At 37.8% G+C, this 24,792-nt stretch overlaps 1 long non-coding RNA gene across 2 annotated transcripts in view; it reads right to left on the bottom strand.

The window, feature by feature from the left end:
• Positions 1 to 16,237: 16,237 nt before the first annotated feature.
• The window catches only part of LOC113260551 (uncharacterized), a 167,995-nt gene continuing 159,440 nt past the window's right edge, over positions 16,238 to 24,792 (bottom strand). For both annotated transcript variants that reach the window (XR_008959895.1, XR_008959894.1), the window contains exons 4-5: positions 24,345 to 24,395; positions 16,238 to 23,125 (exon numbers count right to left, since the gene is read on the bottom strand). This is a non-coding gene — a long non-coding RNA (uncharacterized LOC113260551). The remainder of the gene's footprint in view (positions 23,126 to 24,344; positions 24,396 to 24,792) is intronic.

Here is a 24,792-nt window from a genome sequence, read left to right as displayed (position 1 = left end):
AAATATATGTAAAACAGAATTTCTTATTTGAGAATTATATTCTGGACCATGAACATTACAACAAGTTGCTAAGGGAGACTATGGAATTGTATGGTGTCTGACCTGGAAATAAGAGGAAAATCTGGAGGATTTACGATATTACAGAGGAAACACATCAGGCTGTAAGCCTGTTACTAACTCACAGAGGGATTCAGTGCTAGCCACTTCACCCCAGAGCCTCTGTTTCCTCCTCTCGGAAGCAAGGCAGGTAGACCAGAAGAAAGATAAACTCCCTACCAGCTTAGAAGTTCTATGATTCTGTGATAAAACTGGTCTATCCCTTTGATACCCAGTGTGAAGCATGGACATTCATCTCAGAAATCTATGATTTACAATCTAATCAGGATCCCTTCCCTTGGACATCAATCTGTGATGTTCCTTTTTTGGTCCAGATACTTTTCACTGTTCTCCATACCTCGTAATATAAGGAGACCCTCTCAGGACTTAAGCTCAGTTGGTTCCCATTGCTATCGCTCCCTGTCACCCAGCTGTCCTCTTCCCATTCCTTGCCTAGTGACAAGTTCTCACTCTTATCTTCTCCAGGCCAGCTCTCTAACCCTATCTAAACCAGTCTTCATAAGGAGAAGGAGGTCCAAGGCAGTGCTCAAAATCTCATTCCCGAATGCCATCCCTACATTTTAACAAAGGCTCCTCCTTTAATTCTAACCTAAAGAAGGACTTTAATTCAAGGAAGGGAGAAAGACAACTAACATTTGTTAAAAAACTACTCTGTGCCACATTAATACATATCACATTCACTTATTATAACTATCTGTCGAAATATATATAGTATTTCCCCCATTTTGTTGAAGTTGAGAAAGCTGATGCTCAGGGAAATTAAATAAATTGCCAAGATCAAGAGGTAGTATCAGCAGAGCTGGGATTCAAACTCCCAGTCCATCTAACTTGAGGGTGGTTCTCTCTCCACCAGACCAGTCATGTTGTGGTCCACAAAGCTCCAGGCCCCTGGGGTATTATCTCAGGGCCCTCCAAGAAGAGAGGATGGGAATCAGGCTCCAGCCCTGTCTTTACTCTGAAGATGTCCAGAACACACATGCCCAGTAGTATTTTTTTTTTGTAATTATTGCTATTTAATTTGAGGAAAAGAGACTCCACTGATTTAGAAATGTTTGTATAGCACTTGTTAAAAAAACAAATGGCATCCTAACTCAGGGTTTTCCGACGCATAGACACTTGTTCTCATAGACATTTCAGGTCACAGTCTCAGACTGAATAACCACTCTCACCAATCATACATCCGTAGGGACAATCTAAGAAATAACGGAGCCATAGTACATGTTCAACAAATGAAAATCTGTCCCACTCCTCCTGGCTCTATCTAACCACAGCCACATCACAGATGACTATAGGGTAGCAGACCAGAATCTGGGTTTGGAAAAATTCTACAGCTCCTGTAGATGTACAATTTTAATTTCATGGTAAACTGCTCAAAACTACATTAAATCGTGTATCCACCTTTTCCTGTTTGTTTGTTTTGTTTTTAATTCTCCTGCACCTGCATCTACCCCCTTGTATTCTTTGAGCCAATGGATCGTAATGTGTGAAAATAAAGGTCTACACAGAGAGAATGGAGGTGCTACAAGCTGCATGTGTGAGCAAATGATAGATAACCAGATGTATTCCTGGTCACTGTTTTTTGAAACAGAACATTTGGTAACTTTGTAGTCAGAGAAGGGGAAATAACGTCGGAAGTTGGCCACCAGGCTTAGAAGTGTCCAGCATCAGAAAGTCAATGTGTGATCAACAGGTGAGGAAGCCAGAAGAAACAGCAGCAGGAGGAACAGATAGGGAGCAAAAAGCATCAAACAAACAGCCTCAGACTTGAGAGATGGCCTCTGGGTGTTTGCTGGGCTCAAAATTTGCAGCACTGAGTTTGAGTATTTCCGGCCCTTTTTATAATTGTATCATACATCAAAGAAGCCACACAGAAAATGGAGAGCTAGATTGAGTTATTTTCCTGCTGACTGCAAGGTACTTACAATTTGTCCGGAGATGGCAGAGGAACAAAGATGAAGACCTCCCATTTCCTACATGGGACTGCTTCAAAAAGGTGGAAGATGGCCAATAGTCACCATTGTGATCCATGAATCCTCTGCACAGGCAGTGGACCACTGATGGAACATCCCAAGATTCTTAACTGAGGGTTTTCTTGCCACCTCCATATTTACTGCCAAGACCAGTGCCTCCACAGGAGCATGATATGGTATCTCTGATCTGGAACTAGATCGTGAATGTAGGCATCCTCAGCATAACAAGTGATGCATAAAAGGTATTCTCTGAAGGCTGACACTTTCTGAGAATTGAATTCATTTTTGCATAAAGTAAATTTGAAATGCCTAAGGGACTGTCCCATGGAAATACTAGTATTCAGTGGGACACTACTGAAGATATTGGTTCAAGTCCAAATGAGAGAGGCAGGCTTCTGCACGTGGGAAGGACTGGAAATGGAGATGGGCCATTAGTCGACTGTGCATTTAGGGGCCAGAATACCCTATTCTGAAGACTGAGCATCACACTGCATGTCTTTAACCTTATCGTTCATAATGTTTTGATCACTGGTTGGCCAGTGACCCAACTTATGGATTACATTTATTCTGTATATTTCATAATAAAAACTTAAGTCACTGGGCCCACTGTGAGGAAAAGGAAACCTGTTGAATGACTTATTTCCCTGGTTAAGTGCCTATAGGCCCTCCCCCACATTCCAGACCTGGAACTTTTGCTCTAGTAATTGCTTCAGTGTCTACCATTCTCCATCAACAGATGTGCTAGTGGTTTGGGTCACAGCCTCTTCTCTTCTTTTTGGCTTGCAAAGAAGAAAAAACGTACATTTTAGATTTCAATTATGAGCTTTCCTGGTTGACCCTGCTGGCTCTGAAACCATAAAATGATCCCTCTCTGTGTTTCATATTTCTCCTTTTAAAAAGAACAAGTGAAATTCAATTGGTAGGAACACATGATGAAGAAAATTGGAGTGGAAACTGAAATTGCCTTAAACACCAGATGCCAAAAGAACAAACCTGGATAGTGATCTAACTTTTAAATATATTGTGTGCTTTCTAGCAAAGAAAACAGGAGAAAGAAAACAGGCGACATTAATGTCTCATAATGTCTACCCACTTAAAAACGTTAAATTCTAATGGGGTTGAGGTAGGGGAATAAGAGAAATAAAAATACAGCTAATATCATTTGAATTCCTACTGTGTGCTGGGTACCTTGATATATATGTTAAATATTATTTCATTGTCTCTAGCCTGCTCAGGAAAACATTGACAGTCTGGGTGGAATGTAAGTCTGTCTCAATTTGAGCTGTAGGACTTTTTAGTTGCCCACAACAAAAGCCTTTTTATCATTCTTTTATTTTTTTAAAAGATTTTTATTTATTTAATTATTTGACAGAGAGAGAGAGAGCACAAGCAGGGGGAGGGGGAGAAGGAAGGGGAGAAGCAGGCTCCCCGCTGAGCAGGGAGCCCGATGCAGGGCTCAATCCCAGGACCCTGGGATCATGAACTGAGCCGAAGGCAGACGCTTAATGATTGAGCCATCTAGGAACCCCTTTATCATTCTTTAAAAAAAAAAAAAAAGAAAGAAACAGAAATTCTGTTAAAGATAGTGTGTCAGGAGTCCCCAAGACTACCCCGTTTGGAGATTCACCTACAAGGATTCATGGGATTCAGATATAGTTGTACTAATGGGTAAGATTTATTACGGCAAAATGTAAAGATAAATGGCTAGATCATAAGGGGAAAATGTGCCAGCAGAGTCTGGAAAAATCCATACACATATTTCCTAATGTTCTGTCCCTCCCTGGGTGGCTCATTCTGTCATGCATCTGACTCTTAATTTCGGGCTTAAGTCATGATCTCAGGGTCCTGGCATCAAGCCCCATGGTGGACTCTGTGCTCAGAGTGGAGTCTGCTTGAGATTCTCTCTCTTCCTTTCCCTCTGCCAGTCCCCCTGCTCATGCTCATGCTCTCTCTCACTCTTTCTCTCTCAAATAAAGAAAGAAATAAAATCTTAAAAAAAAAAAGAAATATACTGGTTAGACTGGTTCATATCCATTAGAAATATTGAACCTAATTAGGCTCAGATTGAACCTAAGCAGAATTAAAGTAAAACATTTAAACTTAACCAAATGAACCAGATCTGCTGGTTTCACAATCATTTAAGTTAAGTTCCCAAATGGTGCTAAACACTTCATGAGCAGCTTTAAATGCAGTGCTGGGCAACAGAACTTTCTATGAGAGCAGAAATGTTCTTGGGGTACAATATAGTCGCTACTCACCAAATATTACTGAGCACTTGAAACATGGCTAGTGCAACTAAGGAAATACATTTTTATTTATTTTATTTATATTTCATTTAAGTTTATTTAAATAGTTATACGTGGCTAGTGACTTTCTTTATTGGAAACACATATTTAAATAGTCTTGTTCCCTTGTTTTTATTCTTCTTATGGGAGCTTCTTTCAAAATGTGTTGATAGATCATTTGATTTGGAGACGCTGTTTGTGTGTGTGTGTGTGTGTGCGTGTGTGTGTGTGTACATCTTAGTCTTTGGGAAGTGTCAGCAGCACCATTTACAAATATACATACCTAATTATCAGAAAGAGATTCCAGTACGACTTTCGATCATCCTAACTTACTTCACCTGTCATCTCTTCAGATTTGTAACTTAACTCGTTAGAACTCTGTAAGCAAACCTCATTCTCTAAGTGGAGAGGGCAAGTAAAACCTCTTGAACATCCATTTTCTTGAAGTCTCACTCAATAAATTAATTTTTCTTCAAAAACAAAAAAGAGGAAGAGGTAGTAGTGGTGAATGGTAATGTCCAGCAGAATCTAGACTGTGTATGAATAATGGGTCAAGTTATAGTTTATTAGCAAACAGGATGGAATATTTTCTATTTTTCTGTAAGAATTCATATTGTTGTAAAACTACAGATTCATCAGGACACCATGTGAATTTTAAAAATAAACCAGTACTGATATGCTGACACATTAGGCTAGGTTATGATGAGTAAGCTTCAAGGAGTGACATTCATTAGTTCATTAACTTCATAACATGTTCTGCATGTCTCCAGTGCACAAGGCACTGTGCTAAGTACAACGGATGGTATAAAGATAACTCCCTGACCTCCAATAACTCTGATCAAGACCTGGCACCGGGAGTGGATGAATCTGTAAAGAGAAGTGTCAACACAGCATATTCCTGACTGAATTTTCCAATCATTTCACTTTTACATACAGTTTTGCTTATGACTATATCCAAAGAGGTTACAATCAGAAAATTTTCAGTGACATAGCCACCGTGTTCATCCTTCCACCCTAAAAATAGATGCAACTAAATGCAATAGAGTATCCTGGAAACAAAATGTTAGTGGAAAAACTGGCAAAATCTAATTAAAGCCTGAAGTTCAGTTAATAGGAATTAGTTTCTTCACTTTGACAAATATATCACAGTAATGTTAGTGTTAGGGGAAACTGAATGAAGAATGAATGAAGAATGAAGAATGCTAGGAATTCTCTGTACTATTGTCTCAGTCTGCTCAGGATGCTATAATAAAAATACCGTAGACTGTGTGTCTTAAACAATGGAGTATGATTCTCACAATTCTGGAGCCTGGCAAGGCCAAAATCAAGGTGCCAGCAGGTCTGGTATCTGGTGAGGACCCACTTCCACATTCATAGCCATTTTTTCACTATCTCCTCACATGGTGGAAAAGGTGAGGAAACTCTTAGGGACTCTTTTATAAGGGTGTACATCTAGTCACTTGCCAAAGGCCCCATCTCTAAATACTATCACATTGGGGATTAGGTTTCAACCAATGAATCTGGGATGTCACGTTTACTCACTCTCTAGCAACTAACTTTGCAATTTTCCTGTAAATCCAGAATTATCCAAAAATTATATGTGTATTCAAAATAGATAAGGAAGAATAAGAAGAAATGTCTAAAGCCCCTTAGAATTCTCTCTCTGAGTTATATGACAATCAGCTAGCTGGGACTCGAGGCTGCCTTTCTGCTAGAAGGAGAGGCTGGACATGACCTCAACTACCCCCAAGGTCTGCAATAAATGCTATCAGCAACTGGCACTAAAGCCCAGACTATTTGGCAGTTTATCTCAATCTAGGTCTCCAGTGACAAGGCAACTCTCACACTTGCTTCATAAAAATGTATAGCAAGGGAGGGTGGGGCCCTTCTTAAATTCTATCCCCAGGATATGGCTATCTGTGCCCAGACATACCCTTTTGAGAAGACAGGAGATCAATGCATCTTTTCACCCTTCTTTCCATGGATTCTAGGCTAAACAGTGTTCATACAAGCCCAGTTCATGAATTACTCTATGAAAATGCCATCACTGGGGTTCCTGGGTGGCTCAGTTAGTTAAGCATCCGACTCTTGGTTTCCACTGAGGTCATGATCTCATGGGTTGTGAGACTGAGTTCCACATCTGGCTCTGAGCTCAGTGGGGAGTCTGCTGGAAGATTCTCTCCCTCTGCCCCTCCCCCTCCTCGCACGTTCTCTCTCTGTCTCTCCCTCTCTCTAAAATAAATAAGTGGATCTTTTAAAAAAAAAGAAAATGCCAGCATACTTTATTTTTGATTTTCCTTTTTGAACATTTCAATTTACTTCACTAACAGAAAAAGAAAGGTTTAAATAGCCCACCCATACTGAAAGTGGACAGTCAAAGGAAGGGGGTGCTGAAGGGACGGAGCAAGGAACTGAATAGAACATAGACTCGAATGTGGCAAAGCTAAATCTGAAAGTATAGATCAACCAGTTAGTGTTTTAAGTAAAAACCCACAGCTCAGCTCATCCTCAATGGGGAAAAACTGAGAGTTCTTCCTCTATGGTCAGGAACAAGACAAGCATGTCCACTCTCACAACCGTTATTTAACATAGTACTGTAAATACCAGCCTTAGCACTCAGACAACAAAAAGAAATAAAAGGCATCCAAATTGGCAAGGAAGAAGTCAAATTTTCCCTCTTCGCAGACAACATGATATTCTATGTAGAAAACCTGAAAGACTCCACCAAAAATTGTTAGAACTGATACAGGAATTCAAAACCAGTCTTTAAATGGTCTTCTAACTTCAATGTACGCAGGATTTGTGCAAACAAGTATTTTGAGTATAAATATTTAAATTTGCTTATTCAAAAAGCACTAATTTATATAAATCAAAAACTTCAACTAGGTAAACTCACTAATTTGAAAGACCTAGATGTATTTTTTGTAAGCAAATATTAGAATTATGGATAGAAAAATCCCATTGACCTGCATGCATAAACTTAGCGGTTAGGGTAAAGTCACTTTAAATACAGAAAAATTCAAAATTTTGGAAAATGTTGGTAGAAATTTCCTGCTTTCTTCAGACATGAATCTGTACCCTTAACAAGCTTGTCTTCGCAATTTCAAAGGCAGCTGGAAGTTTTTACACATTGGTATAGGCAAGCCTATGCAAGACCTTCTCACATTGTGAACAGGTTTTTAAATAATGTGTGAAAATTCTGAGGTTGTAATAGACTTAGTAGTCTCACATGACAAAATAAGAGAAGAAAAATCAATTCCCACCCTAAGAATGAAAGAGTGCTCCTGCAGGGGCAATATACCAATTGAGCGAAAAACTTCAAATTTGGGCATCAGACTTTGTAGAATAGATTTATATCCTCTGCGAAAATACTGGGTTCAGAGTTTCTTCAAATAGTTTTACAGGCAAAAATCAGTAAACTTCTTTAGAGCAGGGGGGCAGAAAATAGGAAAAAGCAGTTAAAAGCAAAGCTCTGCTTGTTTCTTCTTCTTTTCTGGCCCATATGGCTTTCCACGGCTCCTGATTTTTCTCAATCCTCTTCAAATCTGGAAGGCTCCGCCGTTTTCTTGATGATCTATAGTAACAAAGCATTTTCAGCCTGCCTCAGAGGAAGTAGAGGTTCTCCTCCGGCCTGGTAGGGAAACTCCACTACAGCCTAAATTATCCTCTGATTACAAGTAAAAGCGCTTACCAAAACACAGAAAGCAGCTACCTGAGGACTCTGAAAAGCACGCAAAAGGTGCTGGATTGAGGAGAATGTCAGAAGTTGGAAAAGAAAACCAGCTTTTCTGTGGTTGCTCAACTGCGACTGAGCAGTAATTCAGGTGGCTAAACTTCAGTAGAAACAGTATTTCTGGCCAGAGGAATGGGATACAGAGCCTGGCAGATTGGAGAAGGGGGGGGGGGGTGGAATTTGAGAAAGGTGACACCTAAAGCAGGGGATACCCTTATTCTGAAGAATCACTCTCAGGCTCCCCTCTGAGCCTACATGTGTGAGAGAGACCTAAAATAGCAAGGCATAGGCTCTAAGAACAGAGCTAGGATCCCAACCACATCTCAAATCACAGGACATCTGAGAGGCACATGTGCAGAACAGGCCCAAAGCATGAGAGCAAAGAACTGGATGGGAAGCACCTTGCACAGAAGGTGAAAGAAAACTAAGATAAACAGATTGATAACTTGCTAAAACAACAACAACCGCAAAAACAATCAACATTCTCTAGAACAAGGAACATTACTAGGGATCAAGAGGTACATTGCAAATAATAAAAGAAAATGTAACGACCCTAGATATCTATGCATGTTTTTTATTCAAAAAACATGAAGCAAAACCTGACAGAAGAGAAATAGAAAAAACCCAGTTTCATTTGGAGCCTTCAGCATTCTTTTCTCAGCAGTCAATAGCACAAGTTGACAGAAAAATCAATGAGCATATACAAGACCCGAACAAGATTATCAACTAATTTGATGTAATTGACATTTATAGAATACTCCCAACAACAGCAGAATATACATTATCGTCAAGTCCACAAGCAACATTCACCAAAACAGAGTATATATCCTGATCCAACAAACAAACCCCAGCATATTTAAAAGGAGTGAAACCTCACAAATAGGTGTTTTCTAACTACAATGGAATTAAACTAGAAATCAATAGCAGAAAGATAGACAGAGATCCCCAAATACAGAAAAATTAAACCCACTTCTAAGTAATCCACAGGTCAAAAACAAAGTTACAAGGGAAATTAGGAAACATTTTGAATCAAATAAAAAGTAAAATTCAATGTCAAAATATGTGGGATGCAGTTAAAGCTGTGCTTCAAGGAAGATTTATAATATGAAATACTTCTTTTAAAAAAAAAGAAAGACCTCAAACCAATTATCTACGATTTCTCCATAAGAACTAGAAAATGGCAATAATTTAAACCTAGAGCAAGAAGACAGAAGGAAATAATAGAGTAGAAATCAATGAAATTGGAAAGAGAAAAGTTTAGTAATAAATACAAGCAAAAGCTGGCTTTTGAAAAAAAAATCAATAATATTGATAAACCTCTAGCCAGAAACAGACACACAACTGACTAATATAAAGAATAAAAGAGAAGACCTCACAAAGGCTCCCACAGATATTAAAAAGATAAGAAAATATTACAAATAGCTTTTATATGTGCATGAATTAACCAATTTATATGAAACGGGCAAATGCCTTGAAAGACACAAACTACTAATGGTCACTCAAATAATAAAAAAGATAATCTGAAAAAGATAGCCCTGTATTAAAGAAATTGAATTCATACTTAAAAACTTGGCAACACAAAAAGCTCCAAGTCAAATGGCTTCACTTTAGTATAAATACTTAATAAAGTATGTCAAGTATTTAAAGAAGAAATAATACTGATTACATATAAACGCTTCCAGAAAATAAGAGAACACTTGCCAATTAGTTTATGGGACCAGCATCGCACTGATAGCACAGTTACAAGAAAACTATAGACCAATATCCCTCATAAAATGGCTGAAAAATATTCAGTAAAATATTAGCAAATCAAATCCAGCAATATATAGAAAAACAGTACATCATGACCACATGGAATTTACCCCAGAAATGCTAGGTTGGTTTTAACACTCGAAAATTAATATAATTCACCATTTCAGTAGACTAAAGGACAAAACAAATCATAACCAAGCTGGTTGGCTTTTTAAAAAGTAATGATAACAACTCTAATACTAACTTACTATAGAGATCTCCACCATCTAGTTTATAGAAGTGTCAAACACATTGTCAAACACACAGTGATTTGTTTATTTAAAATCTCATTGGCTTTGGGGATAAATAAATGATCAAAGAATGCATCTTAGAGGTGTCATAGACAAATTCTCCTCCTACTTAGCAGTTTTATCTTATTTCTGGTCTCTCTTCTTCCCCGTATTGGCATTTCTCATTCCCGGCCCCGAAACAGAAGTGATGGAGCATCTGCATTATTATGATCGCTTCCTGAATGGGCAACACTTTCTGGAGCCCATTTTGCATGCTTGCTTGACCTTCAGCTAAATACTAGCCAAATACTAGTATCTCTCCAACTCTAAGTGAAGGCATTTCACTATTCAAGCTTCCCCTCTTCAGAAAAGATAAGAAAATGCTTGAGATTGTCTCACTTTGTGGGTTGAGCTGTCATGCCAGTATACGGGTCCTGGTCCTGTGAATGCCAACTACATGGAGCTCTGCTGTGGCTCACTGCCTGAGGGAGCTGGCCAGGCCGGCCTCAGCGCCGGCACCCACACCCTGCCGCCCCGGTGGCTTGGACAGGTGCAACAACCATCCAGACCGTGCCCAGGAATGCAGGATGGGGAGCACCGCCCCTTATTCATAAGTGTTCTACTTTTCTCACTTGCATTTTCCTCATGGACCACAACATTGTACATTTTAAAATACAGGGATATTTGGAAATTTTATTCTCAAAACAGGATGTCTTAAATCAGACTTTTAAATAAATTTTTGATTTAGGACATCATGTTCTTATGACTTTTGATCAATAGATGCTCCAAAATTCTTTGGAGAGAAAAAGAACATGTTTATCCGAATGAAATTTATATCCTCATTATGTATAAATCATTCACAGTTTATACAGTCAGTAAACTTTCTACAGGAGAATAACATATGTACACTGGCACCTTAAATTTCTAGAAAAATTGTTTCCTTTTGAGATTTTACTGTAGGAGGCTTTGAGACTATAGGAAATAGCTTTTGCTGAATCTAATCATCTCTCCCAGCCTACACATACCTATCCCCTGTCCCTATGCCCAGAAAAACTTAAACTCTGAGTCTGCTTTAGGGAACACCTTCCTGATATCACCCCTCCTTATACACATCACCGGAGCACTGTCCAAGGGGTGTGTTCCCATTTGATACTAAATTTCATGAGGGCAGCAAATACATCTGTTTCATTTACTGTTATTTTCACTACCTAGCACAGTGCCTGAGATATACAAGGGAACCAAGAGTAAATAAATATACTTGGATGGATGAAAAACTAAGTGTGCTATTGCCACCAAGGAAAAACTACCCCCAAATTACATTTACGAGGAAGTAAAAACATCCAGTAAGCTGGAGGATATTGTTTACCTTCCTTGAGAAAACAGCATTTTTTTCATAAGAAGAAATATTTTTTGGAAAAATATTTTCAACCCAAATTGTTATGGAATATTATGTATCTATTGAAAAAATTGAAGTAAGTATGTGACTAGATATCCAGGATATGTTTTTAATGCAAAATAGATAATTTTGAAATTTAGACATCATATGTAATTTGATCCTATTTTTGTTTCAAAAAATATAAATGCACACAGACACACATAATAGGATTTTACAAGGAGTTGTTCATTTTCTACTTTCTACTTTTTATACTGTAAAATTTTAAACAAATAATTTTTCAGTCAGAAAATAAAAAACTAAAAAACCTTTGAGATTCTGTTTCAGTTCTTCTGTTAAATGCTAGTATGGCAACAATTTCAGTAACATCGATGAATACATCAGTCGAATGTCAAATTTTGCTGCAATAAGACATGCATTTGGCCTTTTTAAATTGTTTATTTAAAGGTAACATATATACAGAAAAGTGTACAAACCAAATCTCTTCAGCTTAATAAATTCTGAGAGACAAATTAGACTGTAATTTTCCTTCCTTGCTACATTCTTTAACTCTTCAAACATTCTCCTGCCTCATTATCTCTATCTCCTCCCTCTGAGATTTCTGTTTCATGTACAGAAATGTTTTTCACCGAGTCAACATTCTTTGATGCTTTTTTCCTCTCTTTTCCACTCTTCTTCTTCCGGAGCTTCAATGTGGTTTCTATTGACTTCCCTAATCCTGTCTTCTCATGTGCAGGCTTTTCTTTAAACCTTCTATTACTGATTTTTAGAATTTTAGTTATTATATTTTTCAATTCTGAATTTCCTATTTAATTTTTTTTTATATATTCTAAGACTTTGGTGAGATCCTCCATCTCCTCAACTGTTTTGCCCATGATTTCCTTCTATTTGGGGACATACTAGTCACAGTTACTTTAGCACCTTGTGCTTCTAACTCCAATATCTGAATCACCTGTGAAACTCTTTTTAATAATCTTCTATCTCAGGTTATGGTCCTGTATCTTGGCATGTCTAGTAATATTTTATTGAATGCCAGGTATGATCTGTAAGAAAATACACATAGTCTCCATATTTTATATTCCTTCACAAAAGATTCACCCTTTCCTCTGAGACAAAACTGAATCAGAACTGGGAAGCAATTCTGGTAAGTTCCATTTACCTCTAGTTCACCTCTGCTATTAGGGTCTACGCCATGAGGGAATTCCACCTGGTGGGTCCTGCTGAATCCTGAGTCTATTCATAGTAGTGCCTTCAGCCTTCTGAAATACCTTGCTTTGTTTTCTCAGAGGCCCTCTGAGAAAGGCCTGTCTCCTGTCCCTTTGTCTTTCCAAATCAACAATATCCTGAAGAGGAAATTACCTGAAGAGAAGTTACCAGGGTCTGTTCTCCACACAGCCTTCTCACCGGGATCTTGGCCTCCAAAGTTATGTCTCACCAGCCCCATAAGACCACCTAAGCCTCTCTTGGTTACTTTGTCCCTCAACACAGCTGCTCTGCCTAAGAAAACCATGGATACTCAGCCTTTTGCTCCTTACCCACAATCAGCAGATGCCCCCAGGACAGGTGTTGCAACACAAGTTCAGCTCACCTTTCTCCAGTTTCCCTTTCTACACAATCTTTGGCCCTGTAGAGCTTTAACAGCTTTCTTATGTGTTTTTACAGATTTTTAAAAATCCGTCTTTATTCATTGTCCTTAGTGAAAGCAATGATCTGCAACAAGCTACTTACTCCATCATAACCATAAACAGAAATCTCTTGTGGAATGTTTTCATCATATTTTTCATTTGTCACAAAGACAAAAATCTATGTTTTTTGATGAAAACAATTAGTAAATGATGTATAATCTAATAAAAACAAGACATAAAAAATATTTCTATCAATAAATTTCCAGTATAGTTCATATATATTTTTGATTACTGTAATTGATTTTTATCAAGCGTTTTCAGTATATTTATTGAAACTAACTGCAATGAAATAGTTAGAACCATAGGGGCTCATGTGGTTCTTTTTCCTTCCTACTCCATTGGTCTTTGCTGTAAATTTTCTTAATTTTTCTTCCTTTTGGAAGAATTTCAAAATTGCCTTTTATATTTACTTTTCGTTGGCTCCCTTAACTCTCTCTAATTTTGTGATACTTTACTCATTGATCTCATTATATCAATAATTTAGCTAGAATTTTGAATGCTTTCACTGAAACTACATCAGTTTTCCTTTTTTTTTTCATTTTCAGAGAAAAAGGGTAATTGATTATTTAAGCAATAAAATAATGAAATACCACAGGTGCCATTATGAGTTCATAAAACATAATTAGATATTTCTTCAGGTACTTATTACATTTGTAGGTACTTATTTTGAAGCATATGGTATTATTCTGTTTACATGGTTTATGCTATGCAATAAACATAAATGCAGTCGATTTAAATTCTTCGGTGGCAATTTAACATAGAAATTGAACTTGAATAGAATGTTATAAATAATAATGTTATTTCCTCTGTAGTACTGCCTTTCAAAAGAAAAAGTTAACAATTTTTGCTTATAATCATTTGCAAACTAATTATAGCTTAAACACTGAGAGTTGACTGGTGGTTAATAGTCAACCCCAAACTCATGCGAAATTCTCCAGAACATTAGATTGAAACGCTGAAAAGGCTGTGAGCTCTCTATTCACATAGAAGCTAATTATTTTTCTTTATTGTCCATTTAATATGTATGAGCTTAAAGAGGCATATCTGGAAAACACTTTCATCAAGGAAATAAAGCAACAGCTCTTAGATTCATATGACTACTCATTTATAGAAAAAAACAGTATAAATTGACTTTTACCATGTTTCTCCCTTAAAGAACTTCCCAACCCCTAAAACCATCTCTACTCTCCACCACATTCAGATATATATCTTTTTGGAGTAGTACCAACTAAAACTTTGTATGGAGCTGTCTAAGAGCATGACAGATTTAAAATGTTTTATTATAAGAAATCAGGGAAAATTAGTGCCTTTTCTAAGTAATATTTCTCTGTTTTGCACTTACCCAAGTCTTTAGGAAAATAGAAATTCTTTCCAGAAAGGCTATGGGAAGACATAGTTTAAAAGCACCCAGTGCTTATACTCAAGTAAATTGGGGGAATCACATGTTCTTCATTTATTTAACTGAAGAATTCTAGTGTTAGAAAAGACCTTACAAACCATCCACTCCAATCAAACATCTGATGTGAAAATGCTCTCCTCAACTTTCTCAACAGATTATCTCACTGTTGTTAGATTCTTCTAGGGAGTAGAAACTCATATATTCCAAAGCAGTATAAAACATCCTTAACATCATAAACTGAAACCTCCCTGGAGCTTTTTACATGTTAGTCCTCATTATAATGTTTTCAGAAGCAGTCCAAGATGGTGACATAGGAAGACACTGAACTCACCATCTCCCATGTACAAGAGAACACACGTAAGACTGCCAGCTGATTTCTCAACAGAAACTTTGCAGGCCAGAGAAAGTGGCATGATATATTTAAAGCACTGAAAGGAAAAAACTTCCAAACAAGAATACTGTACCCAGCAAGGCTGTCTATTCAGAACTGGAAGACAGTCTTCCAGACAAGCAAAAGCTGAAGGAGTTCATCACCACCAAAGCAGCCTTACAATAAATATTAAGGGGACTTCCTTAAGGTGAAAGGAAAAGGCAGTAATTAATAATAAGAAAACATATGAAAGTAAAAATCCCACTGAAAAAGACAAATATATAAAAAGGTAGTGGATTAACCACTTGTAAAGCTAATATAAAGGTTAAAAGACAAAAATAGTGAAATTAACTATAATAATTAATTAAGGGACACAAAACATAAAAAGATGTAAAATATGACATCAAAACGAAACATGGAGGGCGGGGTAGTAAAATATAAGAGTTTTTAGAATGCATTGATTTAAGTTGCTATCAACTTAAAATAGACTGCTATATATATATAGGTTGTTACATGTGAACCTCATGGTAACCACAAAGCAAAAACCTATGCTAAATACACAAAAGATAATAAGAAAGGAATCTATCAAAATGGATTAAAGTCTTGAATGGAAGACCTGAAACAAAAAACAAACAAACAACAACTCTTAGAAGAAAGCATAGGCAGTTAAAGACTTTGACATGGGTCTTGGCATTGAATTTTTGGATCTGACTCTACAAGCAAAGGCAACGAAAGCAAAAATAAACAACCAGGACCACATCACACTAAAAAGCTTCTGCACAGCAAAGGAAATCATCAACTAAGTGAAAAAGTAACCTACCAAATAGGAGAAAATATTTCCAAATGACTTATCTGATAAGGGGTTACTATCCAAAGTATATAAAGAACCCAAACAACTCGATTAAGAAATGGGCAGATCAAGACATTTTTCCAAAGACAACAAATAAATGGCCAAAAGGCACATGAAAAAATGTTGACGATCACTATAGAAATCAAAACCATGATGAGATATCACCTCACACCTGTTAGAATGGCTATTCTAAAAAAAGACAAGAAATAACAACTGTTGAGAAGGATGTGGAGAAAAGGGAGCCCTCGTACACTGTTGGTGGGAATGTAATTTGGTGCAGCCTCTATGCAAAACAGTATGGAAGCTCCTTAAAAAATTAAAAATGGAATTACCATGCAATCCAACTATTCCACTTCTGGGTATTTATCCAAAGAAAAAAATGTAAACACAAATTCAAAAAGATATATGAACCCCTATGTTCACTGCAACTTTATTTACAATAGCCAAGATATGGGAACAACCTAAGTGTCCATCAGTGGATGAATGGTTAAAGAAGAGGTGAAATATATAGACAATGGAATATTACTCACCATAAAAAGAAGACAATCATGACATTTACAATAACAGGGAGGGAACTTTGAGGGTATTATGCGAAGTAAAATAAATTTGGAAAGAGAAAGACAAATACCATATGATTTCACTTATATGTAGAATTTAAAAAACAAGTTAAAAAAAGAAAACAAAGCTCATAGATACAGAGAACAACAGATTGGTGGTTATCAAAGGGGAAGACAGTTGAGAGGTGGACAAAATGGGCAAACAGGGTCAACCACACAGTGACAGATGGTAACCAGACATTGCAGGTGATCACTTTGTAGTGTATACAAATAACAAATTATGTTCTACACCTGAAACCAATATAATGTTACATACCAATTTTACCTCAATTAAAAAAAAAATGATTCTCTCAACCAAGTGTCCAACTACATTTGCATATTACCTTGCAAGGTGCGGTTTAATAATGCTTTATTTATTTTTTAAAGATTTATTTCTTTATTTTAGAGAGCGCAGCAGCAGAACCGGCGGAGGGAGAGGGACAGAGAATTTCAAGCAGACTGCGCTGAGCGCGGAGGCCGACACAGGGCTCAATCGCAGAACCACGAGATCACGACCTGAGCTAAAACCAAGAGTTGGTCACTTAACCGACTGTGCCACCCAGGCGCCCCTGTTCAATAATGCTTTAAATGGAAACAAACAAAAAGCCCACTTTCAACAATATTAGTCTAATCTTTCTCCCACAGGCAGTCTTTATATATTTGAAGACCTCCATGCTGTTGAACCTCAGCTTTCTCCTCTCTAAATAGTCCCCGTTTGATAATAGTTTTGAGGTTTTCCCCAAATAAATATTCATTAAGTGTCACTGGAGTGCAAAGTACTATGTTAGAAGCAGAGGTATATTAAAATAACTTTCTCAATATACCTCCTCAAGAAGGAGCTTAAGGAAGCCTCTAGAGGAAAATAAGCCTTGATGAGTGACTAGTAATTATTCATTTGTTCATACGTTTAACAAGACAGGAGAGCACCCTTTATATGCAAAGTGTTGATAATTCAGAAATAAGATTTTAAAAATCTTTTGTTGGACGCATGAACAAATCAATGGACAGCTGAGATATAACATACACCTTCAAATAACTCCGTCAGTTCAATCTATTTCTTAATACCTTTTACACTTAAAATATTCTAAAATGTTCTGAATTATCACACAATAGTCTATATGAGTTTACATTTAAATCATTAGGTATCTTTGTATTTTATGACTTGAAAATATTTCCACTGCATAGTTGAAAAAAAGAAATGCTCATATTGATTTAGTATTTTGGTAAGCAGTTTACACAGTTGTATACACCACTAATATATCCTCAAAAAGAAACTAAAATGCTACTTATTATACTATATTTGAAATATGGTCCTCAGCAACTATCAGAAGTCCAGCCTCCTGTGAACCACACCCGTGTAATTGTTTTCTGTGCTTGGTGCCAATGAGTTCCAGAATAGGATTTTCCAGAAATCAACTGATAACTTTTTAAGTTTATTTAATTTTTTTTAGTTTATTAGTATTTTTTTAATTATAAAGTATACCATACAAACTCAAAGGCTAAAAATAAGGATAACAATTTTTAAAAAGAAATATGTTATCTCCCTACTTGCAATCCTACTATCCAGACGGATTCACTGTTGACAGTTTGGAATCTATTGTTTCATTCTTCCTGACCTTATTTTAATGCTCCCACAAACACATACACTGTGTCACACAAATAGTCCAAACCATAACATAAATATGCCTAATGGTTTAAAAAAAAAAAGCGATGGAAACAAAATCCGAGATTCTTGGTCCTTTATCTATCATTCAACTTGTCATTACTGCTCCAGCATTCTCTTTTCTGCTAGTATTCTAGTAAGACTTGAAATTACTATAGATTGTTCTGTATTTGGGTAAAATATGTAAGTAGTTGGTACTTTATCTCAGGGTTATTTGGAATTTTGAAAGTGAAATTTTGTCAACTCACATGTTGGGCTAAATAACTCCTTGAGAAGCAGTGTGCCAACCAGTTAATATAGAGAATTTAATTTGCTTCTTCTGAGTTTTACCATTGAGCTTTCTGCAGGAAAGCTCTCCCTAAAAACACACTTTATTGGCTCTAATTAAGAATGCATCCAGTAGTGTTCTCTCAGGCTTTGGATGCCTGCTGGCTTAATTTTTAAGCTTCTCCATTCTCGATAAAAGTGCTGAATTGAATTTAAAAGTCTATTCCTACAGAATTACCCCTTAGTGTGCACACCACTCACACTTCTGCAGAAAAGATTAAAATACTATTTACTACACATGGCAGACATTGTTTTTAAAAAATGAATGGAAAATGAGTCTATCGTTCAGCAATAATTTTGAAATGAAAGGTTCTTTTGAACATATGGCTTTTGTTTTTTGGTTTATTTTTACCCTGAACCAAGATAGAAGTTATTAATGGAGCCACAGAATATAAGAAAATAGCCGTTAAAAGTCAGCAAACAGATTCATGTCCTTTATTTTTAAAGGCTGAAAAGGTTATAGTTATTCCTTTATAACCAAAGTGTATATGATTAACCTTGGGATTTTCTCATTAGGTAGACATTACCCTTGATTAGATGTCGTGAGTGTTTTCCTTCTCCATTTTGCTGATTCCATTAAAGAAGAGATGGCAACCCTTGGTGCCCTTAGTGACTGGTCCTAAACGGACTTTTTTTTTTGCTTTTGGGAGATTAGTCAATATCATGCTGGCTGACGGACTATATTCTTCCTACAATAGAGGCAGAAACTTTGTATGCCAAATTGTTTATTTAATTATTCTTCAAACACATATTGCATCCTACTATGTGGCAGGTACCCCGTTAAACTATGAGCATATAAGGAGCTAATAGTTCGATGGAAGAAAATTGTTACGTAAAAATAATTTTTAAAATAGTGTCGCAGATGCCACGAAGAGTATACATATACAGTGAGGCACAAATGATCTAGCAACTAACTGTGCTCAGAAGAATCGTACTAGATTGAAAGGTGAAGTTGGGACCAGAGAGGTTAAGGCTGAGTGGGTTTGGCAATGGGACAATCTGTCGAGGCTTTAGGGACAGCACGGGCATAGGTGAAGACATAAAAAGAAAGAAACAATGGAAAGATCAATGTAAACTTTTATTAAATGTAATAGTTTTGCTTTCAACTAGATTGAAATACTTATTTGGAGTGATTATAGTGATCCCCGTAGGGGCACAAAATGCTCCAATTTCTACAGAATCACCATTTGTGCTGCAGAGAATAAGCAGTAGAGAGGGTCAAAGTGAGAAAGGGAAGAGCAGTGAGAAGACTGTAGGGGTAGTCTAGGAGAAAAATGATGGCTAAAAGAGGTCAAATTCAGAATATAATTTGAAGCTAGAACCAACAGGATTTACTGATGAAGCATGAGGATATAGTTTGTGAAGGAAAGATAAGAAATAAGCATGACTCTGGGTTTTCAGCCTGGGCAACTGAAGGAATGTGGTGCCATTTCCTACCAGAAGAAAGAATGCATGAGGTGCAAGTGTGTGGGGGGGTGTGTGTGTGTGTGTGGGTGGGTGGGTGGGTGTACACATGTTAGGACAGAAGAAAACCAAAGATGCTGTTTGGCTATGGTAAGTTTCATACGCATCTTGTGGAGTTGTCCTTAGACAGTTATATGTAAGACTGTAATGACCAGTGGAGAGTCTGGATAAGATCATCTAGGAAGTCAGTGTAAACAGAGAAACAAAAGGTCCAAGAACTGATCCCCAGGGCATGCTAAAATTTAAATAGCAAAAAAGGAAGGAGGATATAAATATAATAGAATAGTATTTGGCCATAAAAGAGAAGGAAATCCTGCCACTTCCAGCAACATGGGTGGACTCTGAGGGTACTGTGAGAAGTGAAATAAGTCAGAGAAAGACAAATACTCTATGATCTCATTTACATGTGGAATCTAAAAAAATCAAACTCACAGAAACAGATAGTAGATTGGCGATTGCTGGGGTGGGGAGAAGACAGTAAAAGAAATGAGAAGATGTTTGTGAAAGGGTAAAAACTTCCGGTTATAAGATGAATGTGTCCTGGAGATGTAACATACAGCAATGTGACTGTAAGTTAACGAAACCGTATTGTATAATTGAAACTTGCTAAGACAGATCATTAATGTTCCAACCACACACACAAATAGCTCCATCAGGAGATGGATGTGTTAACTAACTTTACTGTAATCACTTTGCAATATATACATACATCAAATCATCATGTTGAACATCTTAAACTTATGCAATGTTGTCAATTATATCTCAAAAAAGCTGGAAAAAAACTGAAGAAGGGGCCAGCAAAGGCGACTGAGCAGAAAGAGCCAGTGAGTATGGTAATCCTGCACCCACGTGAAGGAAATGTTGCAAAGACAAGGGGTTAGTGAACTATGTCAATTTTTTCTCAGAAGCTCAACTAAAATGAGGCAAGAGAAGTCATCATTGAGTCTGGCAACATGGAAGACTTTAGTAACCTCAGAAAAATCAGTATGAGTGATTAGTAGACAGAACGAAAGCCTGACTGGAACATCTACAAAGCTACAGAGAAATGAGAACATAAAGACATAAATGTGGCATTTTGCTGTAATGAGGGGGGCAGAGAAATAGGGTGATGGTGATGATAGCTAGGGAAAGTGTGAGTCCAGACAGGGACTTTATGGTGAAAAAATATTTATTTTAATATTACTACTTACATAATTAAGATGAGAAATATAACAGCAGAAAGAAATAATCCAGTGGTAAGTGGGCACATTTTGAATGCAGAGTAAAGGAGGTAACTGCAAGAGTCATTCTCATGAGTACGTGCGGGAAGGATCCCGTGCTGAGGGAGGAGGCTGGCCTTAGCGAACAGCAACAATTCATCCAACGGAGCGGTCAGAGTATCAGACAGATTAGCTAAATGAATGGTAAAGTTCCCAACAATAACAGAAGTGATGGTGAAGAGGAAAATATTGCTAAATATTCAATAAATAAAAGAGTGACCAAGAGGTTGAGAGATGAGGACAAGGAAGGTGAGTAGGGGAATGTTCTGATGGGTTCTTTCAAGGAGATGCTTTTTTGAGAAAGGAAGAAGGAGAAATGTGTTGGAAGAAGAAATGAGGAGTAAGTGGTTAAGTATACTCCACTCCCCTCCATACCCACTATCTATTCATATGAGACAAAAATAATAATACAACCACCCCTTGAGAAGGAAGCAGTGTCCTTGAAATGAGCCAAGTTCAGTTTGAACAACAAGGTGAAGAGGACACTTCCAGAAGAGGTGAACATAAGGGACATTTAACTCATAACACTCTGAGAGTTCAAACAAGGAGGTGGAAGGGTTTGGATGGGTCAGAAGTAGTATAAGAATCCCATTAGAAGATCTGGAACACCATATGGGTGTTACATTTTGGACAATAATAGATGTCCTGAGAGACCTGAACTTTTTGATAGTGGTAAACAGGCATACGAGGCATAATGAGATTAGGGGGCAACAGAAAGCTGGTTCTAGGGATAGCATCATTTTTAGGATTAGTGTCTTGCAGTTGGTGGTGAAGGGGCTGAGTGTCACGGTACGGCAGTGTGGGCGTGCATTCTTCAGACCTCCTGCTAAAGAAAACGTTCCAGTTAGCTGACAGCCTCCAACTGCCTCACCTCAGTGATCCATTATGGTGTTCACATCAAGGCCACACTCTTCTGCGGCGACTCCCAGCCAGACCTAGCAAGGGGGAGGTTCTAGAGACAGGTCATTCTTGCCAAAAGCAAGACTCTTTGCATTGGACCTCCCTACTGGCCTAGTCAAGATTTTCTTCGGGCTACCCTATAATCTGAGGCCCTTCTTACCCAATCCTCCTTCTTTTCCGCTCCTGTTCCACAGATGTCAAAATTGTCTCCAGGTCTGAGGCTTTCCTTGACTAGGTCTGCCCCCACTCCTTTTATCTTTCAAAGGCATTTCCCACAATAAGCCTCTCACACTTGTAACTTGGTCTTAGTACCCACTTATGGGAGGACATGAACTGACCCACTTGGGGAGAGATGGAGAAGCTAACTGAGCTGAGGTAAACATGTGCTGGATTTTACTGGGAACTGTCACAGCTTTTGGATCTCTTTGGACATGTTATGATCAGGGATGAACTGATTTACCAGGGATAACGGGATTCTGTGGCTGTTGCTTCAACCCTGTTATAGGTGGTGTGGCAACCAAGATAATGCAAAAGCTTTCCTATCATCATGTACATTATTATCCTCCTTGTAGGCCAAGTTAGGAATGCTACTAAATAGTAAGCAAGAAAGTCAGGAAAAATGTATTGAGGGCTTACTCTGTATCAAGCTTTGGGCTAGAGGCTTGCTCATTGCTTCAGAATACTTTTACTGAATACCAAGATACATGGGGCACCATCTTGAGCCAAAATCCAGGCCAACACTTGTTTTTAAAAAATCATTTACATCCTGCCTTGCTTATAGCAGCACCGTGTCTGTCTTAAAGCAAACATGTTCGCAAGCTGTCATGTCATATAAATTCTCCCTGCTATCTTGCTGACTGGATGCTTCCTGCTTCTCCCAGCTGCATCTCAATCTTCCTCCTTGAATGGAGCTAACAAAGGGTCTGTTTCTTGCCCTTGCATGTTGTGAATGTTTCAAAAATGACAACATACCTCCAGGATACTGGAACACATGAAAATTGGTGCCTTCATAAGAGGAGTTTCTTGTGTTGTCCACTTCAGGGGTTCCTGCGCCTAACGGTATGTCTGCCACTTTCCCAGTAGACAACCCAGCCTGAGTGAAGGCAAAATAATGTTAGCCCCCAGCTCATGAGAAACAATGCTGTGGGCTTTGGGTTCCTTTGAGCTCTTGTATGACTTATTTGACTGGTTTTTACCCTTTTCTGGGATGGCTGTTTAGAATCTCAAACCTTGACACCCTTCACTCTTCCCTTTAGTCAAAGGCTTAATGAGGAGCAAAATGTGTCTCTGCATCATAAACACATTTTAGAAGTTAACAGGAGTCCCTGGCCCATGCTAAATGCTAACCAAATGTGTTAAAATCAGCAGTTTGATGTTGCCCATAGAGACAGCTGGGGAAGGGGAGGGGGGTTTGAGGGAGTATCTCACAGCTGGATAACCCAGCAGGAAATGACACTATTGGAGACTTGAAACTAAGCAAACAACAAAGTGAGAGACCAGAGAGAAAGAGAGAGAGAATGAAAGTATGGGAAACCAGCCCAACCGGGTCATAGAATTGGTACGGGGATACAAATGATACAGCTAAAATTAAAAATGATTAGCTGAGAATTGTCTAATTACTGAAATTAAATATAAAATCCACTAAGTGCTTACTGTTCTAACTCCTGTGCATATGTGCTGTGGCATTATCTAAAAGTTTCATAAACTCCCTCCTAAACACTTAGCAGTAATTAACTACAGGCTTTAACCATAAAGTTGCAAGAGCTGGACAGTTGGAAATGCCCTTTCACCTAGATGTGCCACTCCCGGAAATAGAATATAAGAACATAACATATGAATGAAGGTAGGTATTAATACCAGCATTAACTCCAATAAAAAAGATTTTCAAACAATGGAAACTGCTTTATAAATCATATACTACCAACAAAATACTATGAAGAATATTTGCATTTAGGAATTAATTTCCCCGTGTTACAGGATGCTAAATGAATCTTTTCCTGTTGTCTTCTGAAATTCAATAGGTGGTAAGTAACACTAAAGGAGAATGCTACTTTCATCCATGCCAAGAATAATAGCACTAGCCTGATGATTATTAATCACGTACCTAACAGCCTCAATAAGGGAAAACTAGGAATTCCAAAAGGTGATAAAAGAGACTTGGCAGGAGATTTTTCTGAGGTGAAAAGTGCAAAGGTTCCCCCCCCCACCTTTGTGGAGGAGATAGAGTACCCTCCCTCACAAATTGATTGAGAAGGATCTACGAAAGTGTCCACAGAGTGATATCCCTGTATGAAGAGGCTGGCATCACTCACCTTGCCTAGATGTTTGCTGAGCTGCAGACACTTGTAAACCAGTGTAACCTCCTGAATGAAGAAGATAAAAGAACTTTCAGAAGTTTGATATGTCCGTTCAAATTTCACATACACAATCATCAACACTGGATCTGCCTCTTATCTGGAGAATTCTAAAGGTAGGATTCTGGCTAGAGCAGTATGTGATAGCAAGGCAAAAACAAACCGCTCAGCAAGGATGCATGAATTTCTTGAGAACCAAGAGGATGCCTTGGAAGATAAATAGGCCATCTTGAAAGTATGAGACCTTGGGTTCACCACCAGCAGTAGGAGCAGTAAGAACAGACAGAGGAGATGATCTAGAGAGTACATTGCCCTTATTGGGTGTAGCACTGTTGATCCGATCCAGCCTCCAAAGAATCCATCAATGCACCAGACAAAAAAGCCAGGATTTAGAAACCTATCATGG

This window comes from Ursus arctos, unplaced genomic scaffold, assembly GCF_023065955.2.
Source record: "Ursus arctos isolate Adak ecotype North America unplaced genomic scaffold, UrsArc2.0 scaffold_18, whole genome shotgun sequence".
In the NCBI taxonomy this organism is placed as follows: domain Eukaryota; kingdom Metazoa; phylum Chordata; class Mammalia; order Carnivora; family Ursidae; genus Ursus; species Ursus arctos.
The sequence above is the reverse complement of the archived record's forward strand: the minus strand, read 5'-3'. Positions and strand labels throughout refer to the sequence as shown.